Here is a 10,501-nt window from a genome sequence, read left to right as displayed (position 1 = left end):
AAAGAGGAGAAAATGAAAAAATGGAAATAAAGTGTTTGTAAATGGGGAGGGGAAGAGGGGCTGAAGGGAGGGCAGGGACAAGGGGAAAAAATGAGAACCAAGACTTGTTATGTAGAGGTACAAGATCCCAACAATGAATGTAACTGTACTGTATCCCTAAATTGTACCAATAAGCTTAGTTAAAGCTGAAAAAAAGCACAAATATGCAAGAGTAACAACCTAATATACACATGAAGCCATAAAAGAACATAACCTCACACTGCTAAATAAATCAAGAAATATAACGACATAAACCAATGAGATGTCTGATGGGATCACTGACTATATATTCCAATGAGCTGATATATTTCTTTGCCAGAGAGTCTGAGTGTTAACCCCTCAATTACTCTTATAATCCCTCTGATGTAAAAATGGGGTTAACTCAGACTCAGGACATATTTTTGGATTTTTTTCTCTCTCTAAGTTTCCTGCTCTGTGGTATGGAAGGAAGGAAATAGGGAGGGATCAAATGGTCCTATTGATGTTAAGATATCATATATTTAAAAAGGGATAACAGGGAAAACTACGTACAAAATTTGTAATGAGAAATCAGGATGGGGAAAGATTATATAATTGATGTAAAAATTAGCAAAAAATGTTTAAGGGAATCAATTGAACTGTGGAAAGGAGAGAATAGTAAAAGTGCGAATTAAAAACCACAGTAGAAAAGTGTCAGGCAAAGAGATATGGGTAAAAGAAGGCAGGGATATAAATTAACAGAGAATTCCCTTAACCTTTAAAAAGTATATTTGAAGGATCCTTTTGCCTCAGCCTTTTAAGAGCTGGGATTATAGGCACCTGCCACCATGCCTCACTTTTCCTATTCTGTTAATCAGGATTTGCCTTTCTAGCAAGCTGTTCAGATAATTTTGATGAAGAAAATACTTTAAGAACTACTGATATACCATACTAGAAATATGTATGTATTTATTGTCTGTATTTGGATAAATCCATGAAGCTGCCTTACTTTAGAAATTATACAAATCAATGGAGTAGAGAGGAATAGATTTTACACATTTAGTTGAACAAAAGGAACTTTCATGGCTGTAATAAGATAGTTTCTTCTACCTTGCCACTTCAATAGTTTATATAAGATCATCAGTCAGCCCATTAGTAAAGAACTTATTGAATATTTTTGGTGTATTTGACACCAAGTGATGATGGAGTTTATGTTTTGTTGTCTTAAATATCTATTACAATTAAAGAAAAAGATTGTTAAAATAATTGGGGGTTTCCCCTGCAGTGAGTGTGACACAACTTTAGATTGGAATTAGAGAGCAGCTAGTCTAATCATCTAATAGAAATAATCTAGTCCAATCATCTAGACTGATCATCTAATCTGTTAGAGAAATGGAACTGAGTAATGTTCAGAAAACTGAACATTAGTTAGTCAGGTCCCTAAACTATTGAGTGACACAGCATTCTCCTTACTAAGAGTCAAGGGAACTTTCTTACACATGGCAAAATTTAGAAATATTTTAGCAGTTCAACTCAGAAATGTCAAATTCACTTACTTCACTACCATTTACATTTATACATGGTGGTTCTGGGATAGGGATGTGGCTTCAGAAATTCATGGCAATATACATTTTTTGCAAAACTTTCACATAAAAGCTAAAAATAGAAAATTATATAGCAAACTCATTGCCATATGTTTTTATAATAGCACATTATCTCTAGGCATAAAATATTTTCATTGCATCATCAAAAGCTGATTGCCAGATTATCTTGCAAGATAAGAAAACAAACCATTTAGTTAAATAGTACATTCTCTGGGTGATATTTATTCTCTTCATTTGACAACTGACTGGTCACATTTGCTTTCTCCTCCATTGCATGCACTTGGAATTATTTTAAATAGAAAACGTCCCACCAGATGCTTAGTTAACCCAGCTATCACACATCTGTTTCTGTCTCTGTAAATATGTAAGTTTATTGGTGATTACTCTTCTAATAATAATCAAAATCTTCACACATCTTTTATTGTGATACTCTTACTTTCTTCATCCAAATTACATCAAGGGCTTTATTTATGATTCAAAATTTCCTAAACATATTCAATTGCTTCTGGTCCTCTTAATGCAGGAATTTTGTTATCTATATTTAGTATTAGGAGCTTATAAATATAATCTCAGTTTACTCCACTTAACATCAAAATAAGGACCTATGCTAGCTAATAAATGTCTGATGTTATTCTATTCCAAATATGACTATTAACCTACTGTTGGTGGCTAAGTAAATTGTAGTACTGCTGTGTAGTTGGGTTTTCCAGTCTATAATGTTTAAGAGGATTCAGTTCCCCATCTCATTTTACAAATATTTTGCAACTTAGTGCATGGCTATACAAATATTCTAAGCACTGGCTATGTCATGGTAAAAGAGTCTTCCTGAAATATAAGACATACAAAGCTACCAGCTCAGCTCTAATAATATGTATTATCATACATATTTAGATGAACAAAAGGAACTTTTATGACTGTAATAAGATAGTTTCTTCTACCTTCTTTATACAGCACTTTATATTATTAAAAAGCGTTTCAGCAAGAAGACATTTATTTAGTATCTACTATTCATGAGGTTGTGCTAAATGCTAAAAATACAAAGATTAAAGCCTACTCCCTGGCTTTAAGGGTCTTTCAGGGAGCCCAATAAATGAAATTTCACTATCTTATAAAAGTTCTGAACCAACTGAAATGTAAAACATAATGGTAAGATAGACACCAAAATATAAAATGTGTTGCTCATAAAACTGATATTGAAAACTATGATATACCTAATGGGACACATGTATTTATTTATCTGAACTCTGGAATCATATGGAACCACTTAGCCAAATTGAACCTGGAAAACAGAGCCAGCCACTGTCAAGTACAAAGTAGGACACATTCTCCCTTCAGGCGGCTATTCCCAAGGAGGCAGAGCAAAGTGCTCTAAGAGGCATGTTTCAAGTTTCTCTACAAAGCCACCAATCTAGTAATGTACCGTTTACTCATTCTCAGTTTAGAATGAGTAAGGACTAGATCAAAGACAGATGTGTTATACAAGTGTATGTCCTTATACCTGGAAGGAAATATCAGAAGTGGGGAGGAAGTATGCTCTTACCCAACACCTGCCCTCCAGGGCCACATCCCATTAATAGTCACAGCAACATTGAGCAGGAAATAGAAAATTTTTATTTTTATCTGCATTGTGTTAGATAAGGTGGAAATATAGAAGTGTCACATAGCTATGTTGAAACCAAGATAGAAAAATAACTCATTTTTTATGGTTTAAATTTGAATTTTTTTAATTATTTTTTTTCTCATTTTATTAGAGTACACATTTTTGAAGTAGGTATTGATGATCCTCTTGATTCTGGTGGATCTGTTGTGACTTCATGTTTTTAGTTCCTAATTGCATGAATTTGAGCTTTTCTTTCCTTTTTTTATAGGGTTGGCTAAGGGTTTATAAATTTTATTAATTATTTCAATAAAACAGCTCTTTGATGCTTTGAATTTTTGTATCTTTCTCTTAGTCTCCATTGCATTAATTTCTGCTATAATCTTTATAATTTCCTCCCTTTCATGAGCTTTGGGTTTATCGTGTGCTTCAATTTCTAGGAGCATAAGCTTAAGTGTTAGGTTGTTTATTTGAGCTCACTCTGTTTTTCTAGTATGAAAATTTACTGCAATCAGTTTCCCTCATAGAACTTCTTTCATTTTGTCCCATAGATTTATGTATGCTGTATTGTCATTATCATTTAATTGTAGAAACTGTCTAATTTCTTATATAACTTCCTCTGTAACCCATTGTATATTCAGCAGGGTGTTATTTTATTTCCATAAATTTGTGAAATTCTTGCAGTTTCTTATGCTATTGATACCAGTTTAATACCACTATGGTCTGATAATACACAGAGAATAAGTTCGATTCCTTTGCATTTGCTTAAACATGTTCTATGAACTAGCATGTGGTATACTTTGGAGAATGACCCATGTGCAGCTCAAAAGAATGTACATTTTAATTCTTGGGGGTGGAATACCTGTAGACATCTACTAAGTCCATTTGTTCAAAGGCTTAGTTCAGTTCTGTTATTTCATTGTTGATTTTTTGTCTCGATGGTCTATCTATTTGTGACAATGGAGTATTGAAGTCCCCCACTACAATTGTATTAGTGCTTATTTGCTTTCTCATGTCCCTTAATATTTGTTTTGTGTAGATGGTTGCATTAGTATTTGGTGCATATATATTTATGATTGTCATCTTGTCCTCTTTTATTGTTCCCATCACAAGGATGTAGTGACCTTCTTATTGTGATTATGACTGATACTTACTGGTTTTTCATTGTCATGTTATTTTCCTGTTGTTTTATTTTTCCCACTCTCCCTTTAATTTCTTCCCTTGCATGGTGTATTTTCTCTATCAGGCCTTATGGAGTTGTGAACTTCAGGATATTTTTCTAGGATATTGTTTAAATTTGTTTGGAGTGATGGTTTGTTCATGAAATTTCTCAGGTGTTCTTTTTCCTGGAAGTATATTATTTCCCCATCAATTTTGAAAGATAGTTTTGCAGGATACATCAGTCTAGGTTGGAAATATTTTCTTTTATTCCAGGCTCTCCTTGAATTGAGGGTTTGTGTTGAAAAGTCTGTTGTGATTCTTCTGATGGACTTCCATTGGCATGTCATTTGTTTATTTTCTCTGCTTGTAGTATTTTGTTCTTTCGTTGGGTTTCCAGGATCTTGATTATTATATGTCTAGGTGTAGTTTTTGGTTTTTACCATGACTATTTGGAGTCCTTTTTGCCTCACTTATGTGTATGTCAAATTCTTTCCCTCTGGGAAATTTTCTGTCATTAATTCTGTGTACAGTTCTTTATGCCATTTTTACTTTTTCCTGCTATTTCATGGATTCCTATCAGTCTTACATTATTCTTCTTTGCATCATCTAGGAGCACCTGGATGGATTTCTGATGATCCCTTTCTATTTTAAGAGATATCTCTTTTCATGGTCACTGACAGCAATCTTATTTTCTATATATAATATTCTGTCTTCACATTCCCTCATTTTGCTAAGAATGCTTTTAATGTAGTTTTTAATCTCCTGGATATCTGTTTGGATCTGCTTCATGGATGTCATTTCTTGCCTATGCTGATTATTCATGGTTTACATTTCTTGCCTATGCTGGGCATTTATGGCTTCCGTTGTAGTCCTGAGCTCATCTACTTTTGTAATGTCTTTCTTTTCTAGGGTCTCTAATCATGTCTTTCATTCTGCTTTTCATCTCTGTGGTTATCTGGGAAACTATTTCTGTTCTGAATATTTCTAGAGCCTCATTTTTCTGTTTATTACTTCCTGGGCTATTGGTTCAGGGTGTCCAGTTGGTTGACTGTCACACTTTTCCACCTCATTTTCCCCAGAATTTACCTTTGGTGAGCTGGAAGTTTGTGTATATGCTTGTTTCAATATCTTCTCATTTCTATTTTTGTTGGTGGCACTGTCCTTGGTTTAATTCCTGGGTTAATACTTCCATCTTTCAGATAGAACTGACCTCTCAGTTTTGGGCTTCTAATTACTCTGAAACATTCTCATTTTCATAATACCAGGAGAGACAATTGATTATATCAATCATAACACCTTACCTCAAGTGACACAATGAGCTACAATAATAGCATCTAGCACAGATTAGTAAATGACAATTTGGGGTAATTATTAATCTATCTCTTTTAACTCCGTGAATTAAATTGAAACCAAGGACAAGCCCAAAATATGTTTATATTGAGTAAACTCCCCAATATAGCAACTTTACCCTTTGTGACGGGGACTTGGAAGGAGTTGGTGAAGGAGTGATATATAGATAGGTTATGGAAAAGTTATAAGTGAGGCCAGAGGACACAGGAAGATCACACAAACTCTAGGAAGCTATTGAAGAGAAGAGGAGAAGACAGAACAATATATACACAAGAACAGAAAAAAATTAACAGCAATAGGGATGGTAGAAACTCTAATCATTTTATTTTAAAACTAATGACAATTGACAGAAGGAAAAAGAAGAAAAGAAAAAGAAAAAATAAATTCAAATTAGGACAGGAAACAGAACAAAATGGGAGAGGAATTAAGAACAAGTTGCTGGGAGAGGAAAAAAAGAAGAGTAAAAAGGAAAAAATTGAGAAAAGAAAAAGAGATAAAATTTTCAAATGATTAAATATAAAAGAAAAACATTACTTTTAAAATAAAAAATAAAAATAGATGGCCTCCTTCAGGTTATGCCTCTGTTGACACAATAGACAGTGTGTGCAGGAGTGTGCAGATCTAATTTAATTAGTCTCAGCAAGCCAGCAACCATCCCTGAGGTTCAGGCTGATTTCTGGCTGCAAGACTCAATTTGAGATCTTGACCTGTTAGGTTGAAGTCTCCAAGGTTCCATTGAAGGTTCCAACTGTCCTTCCCCTGAAAATAATCCAGGTACTTATGGGAGGTGCTGATCCCTCCAATTACAGTGGTCTGGTGTGCCTTTAAGGAGAGATTGTCTTCACTTTTCCAGTGGGCTTCAATTATCATCTAGGATCCTCAGAGAAGCCCTGTCTCTCATTCTTGGGGGCTGAGGACCTATGGCTTTGTCATAGTCTGCTGCTCTGCACCAAAATGGGGGGGGTGACCAGAGGGCTGCATGCTACTGCTGGGCTTCTCTGCTTCTCTGTGCCAAAGGTGATTCAATTTTTTATTTGTATTTGTTTGTAGTATCTAATGATTACAATCATTGTGGGAAGTTAGTTCATGTATATTACTCATCTTCATTCTTTTTACTTCTTCTTCTCCTCCCTTTCTTCCTATTCCTCATCCTCCCTTCATTGACTAATTCATTAACTAATGAATTGGATGACAAATATTTGTACAAATGTTACAATTTTTGGCAGGAAAAGCATAGGCTTTGGTTCCAAGTGGTTTTGTGATTAAAGTTATAGCAAGAGCATCTCTCATCTTGTATACAAGTGAAATTATTTGTGTCTTTGAATCTTCCACTTCTCGTTAAAGGTTAGAAATATAGATTTCTAACTAGAAAACAGAAAAAAAGAGATAAGCTTTAAAAAATCTAATGTCACTGCAGTAAAGTTTTATAGGTAAAGCAAACAGAAAAAAATGTGAGGTGGACAGATAAAGGGGACAAAGTCAAGGCAGTTATCCAATGCTCAATAGGAGAAAAAAAGCTTAATTCAGTCCAATAGTAGTTTCTATAAGGGTGATTAAAATCATAAACACATTGAGCCATTGAACATAGTATTATTTAGATCAAATTACACCTATTTGCACATAGTCTCTATTATGTTATGGTATCAGCTTTGAACCTAAGATATCTAACTCCACATCTATACTCTTATCTATTTAATTCCTCTGGTCTGTGATCCAAGAGCATAAACTGAATTACTTGTATGTGCAGCACATTCCAACAGAAGAAAATGCAATACATCTAAGATAGATTTATTATGTATTCTCCTCTAATACAGTTAGATATACATCATGATATTTAAAAAAACAAGGATGTTTATGATACATAAGAGAACACAAATAAACACGTCAGCAAGTACATGAATCTGAGATGAGCTGGAATAAAAAGAGTGATCAGAAGAGGAGAGTGTTAAACTGACAAGTAGTCTAACAAGTTTGAACTATTTAAAGATGGGATAAACTGCCCTCAGAGGCAATAATTTCCCATCATGGGAGGGATTTTCTACATACCTGTTAGATCAGATAGGACTATTTTAAATGAAGTCTAAGGTCCCTCTATCCTAAGATTGCATGACTTAGTTTATTTTGAATAGCCATTGTGCACCTATTTGTGAAAGGATAGTACCTTCTCACAAATGGGAATAAGACACATCCTCAAGGATCACACAGTATAGTTGGTCAAGTAGGATGAACTTAGAAATGTAGGCTACAATGTAGTAAGTACACGTTTATCATGGGAGCACAGAAGGCATGACTTAACCCAAAGTGAAGGAGGAGTTAAGGGACACTGAAAACATTTTCTAGACGTGATAACAATTAGCTCTTGAGGAAAGAATAAAATTTAGGGAAGTTTTAGTTTAGCTGCTGCAATCTAACCAACTATCCCTAAAACTTATGACAATAAATATTTTATTTTTTTTCTGAAAGTTGCTAGCAATAAAATGAAACCTCTTTTGTCTGAACCAGACATAATATAATGAAGGAAATAATGAAAATGGAGAATCTACACATATTTATTTGAAAAACGTACTTTCTCAAGGATTTTCAAAAGTGCTACAAAAAATTTCTTCCCATCCTACAAATATCTTATACAGTGCAAATCACAGATGTATATACAGATTTCTCTAACATTTATCTCTAACATTCTTTAAAACTATAGCAATTCAGACAAGGTGCTATCAACAGAACATGAGTCTAGGAATTGCACCTCCACCAATAAAATGACACCAACTCTAGCTTCAGGTCTCCGAGACCAGAGAATTTTGAACCCAAGTAGATCATGCAAATTTCTCTCTTTTCCTTTAAGAATATCTCCTTGCCTAACTTAGAGTATGTTTATACCTTATTTTGAAATGAGTTTTCCCTTTATAATGCTCCCAAACAAGCTGTTCTTTGAAGAATGTCTCTGTATTTTGATTGACATATTGGATAATTTTATGGTTTAGACATTCAGCCAGAGCTCAGTGGAGCAATTCCTCTGTTCTTCTATTGAGATATCTCAATGGTACTCATCAACTGGGTTGGTTTGAAAGGTTCAGTGTATTTTTAGTAACATGCCTGCTACCTCGGAGAAGATAACTGTAAAGACTAGTATCAACTAGATCCCTCCTCTTACTCACACAGGATCAGGGATTCTGCTATAATCTCTTTAGCAGAGTAAGTGTATTCTAATTTGGTAACTCAGGTTTCCAAGAGCAGTTTTCTATGGGATGAGAATTGAGGCTGCTGGGCTTATAATTATCCTTAGAAGTCAAGCAGCTTTGCTTATAATGCAATCTATAAATTTCACAGTGGTCAACTTGAATGGAACAGAAGTTTGGAAATACTCAGGAGGAACTGGTTATTGGGGACCATCATGGAGACTGGTTATCATATCAGGCTAAAGACTTTGGGAGATTGGGAGAAAGCAACATTTATTTACAGGTGATATCACAGAGGTATAAAGCTACATAAGAATAAATTCAGCCAGGCAAGGCGGTGCGCACTTGTAATCCCAGCACTTAGAAGATGAAGACAATGGGATTGCTGACAGTTTAAGGCCAGCCTGGGCTACACAGTGCTTTTAAGACCCTGTCTCAAAACACCAGTAAATAACAAATATATAACTAAACAAATTCAGTGTTTATCGTGGTGGTACATGTGTGTCATTGTAGCGTTTCAGAACATTGAGGCTGGAGAATGGCAAGTTCAAGTCAATCCTCAGTAGTGTAATGACTTACTGAGGCCTTGGCTCAAAATTTAAAAGTGAAAGGGTTAAGGGTGTGGCTTAGTGTGAAGGTCCTGGGTTCAATCCCCAGGAAAGAACGAAACAAAGAAGAAAGAAGAATACTCTTACATAACACAATTATGAAAATGATTAGTACAAGCAAGATAAAATTACACTGCAATAAATAGAATTATTTATTAAATTGTGAGTAAATATATAATAGCACAAGTTAAAATATTTAGAGAAACAATCAGATGTTGTATAAAATAATCCTGAAAAGAACAAACTTCTAAATTCAATCAAGCATCTAGATCTAATATTTTGTAAGAAATACAGAGTATGAAAGAACTTGTTAAACTTCACATGGGAATGCAATCAGCAAAATCCATGCTGTGGGGACACTGCAAGACAAATGACCTGAACCTGTTCCCTTCAATATTCACAAAGAGCTGGAGAAGTAATTGACAGATTAAAAATGACAGTGCAACTACTTACAATCTGCAGACTTTATTTGGATCCTACTTCAAATAGAGTAGGTTAAATATTTGAAATATTTCACATTTATGAGACAATTAAAAATTTCCACAATTATGGGATATTTGATTCTATTAAGAGAATTAATATGCATTTTATAGGTGAACTGATTTTATTATTATGATTGTTAAAAGAGACCCATTGTTTAAGACATACATATTTACCGATGGAGCAGGGTAATGGATATGGGTATTAATGAAGCATGATGGGAATTATTATTGGGGCTGGATATTGTCTAATAGGGATTTGCTATACTATTCTAAAATATTTAAAGCACCTATGATTTTTCTCATCAATCTTTTACATTAAGCCACCAATTCACACCAGTACGATTACATGAGGAAAATGAAAACAAAGTAATATAATAAAAATTAAGAAAGTTCTGGTAATTTTCTATAATGTCTTAATATTAAATTAATGGCTTAAAATTTTTTATGTTCTTACTTCAATCACAAGCTGAAAATGCTAACAGTATATTTACTAGGTATTCCAGCAATGATTTTAATCCTAGGTTTG

The sequence above is a fragment of the Fukomys damarensis genome, unplaced genomic scaffold, assembly GCF_012274545.1.
Source record: "Fukomys damarensis isolate Sample0158 unplaced genomic scaffold, DMR_v1.0_HiC HiC_scaffold_39, whole genome shotgun sequence".
Classification (NCBI taxonomy): domain Eukaryota; kingdom Metazoa; phylum Chordata; class Mammalia; order Rodentia; family Bathyergidae; genus Fukomys; species Fukomys damarensis.
This window is presented reverse-complemented; position numbering follows the sequence as displayed.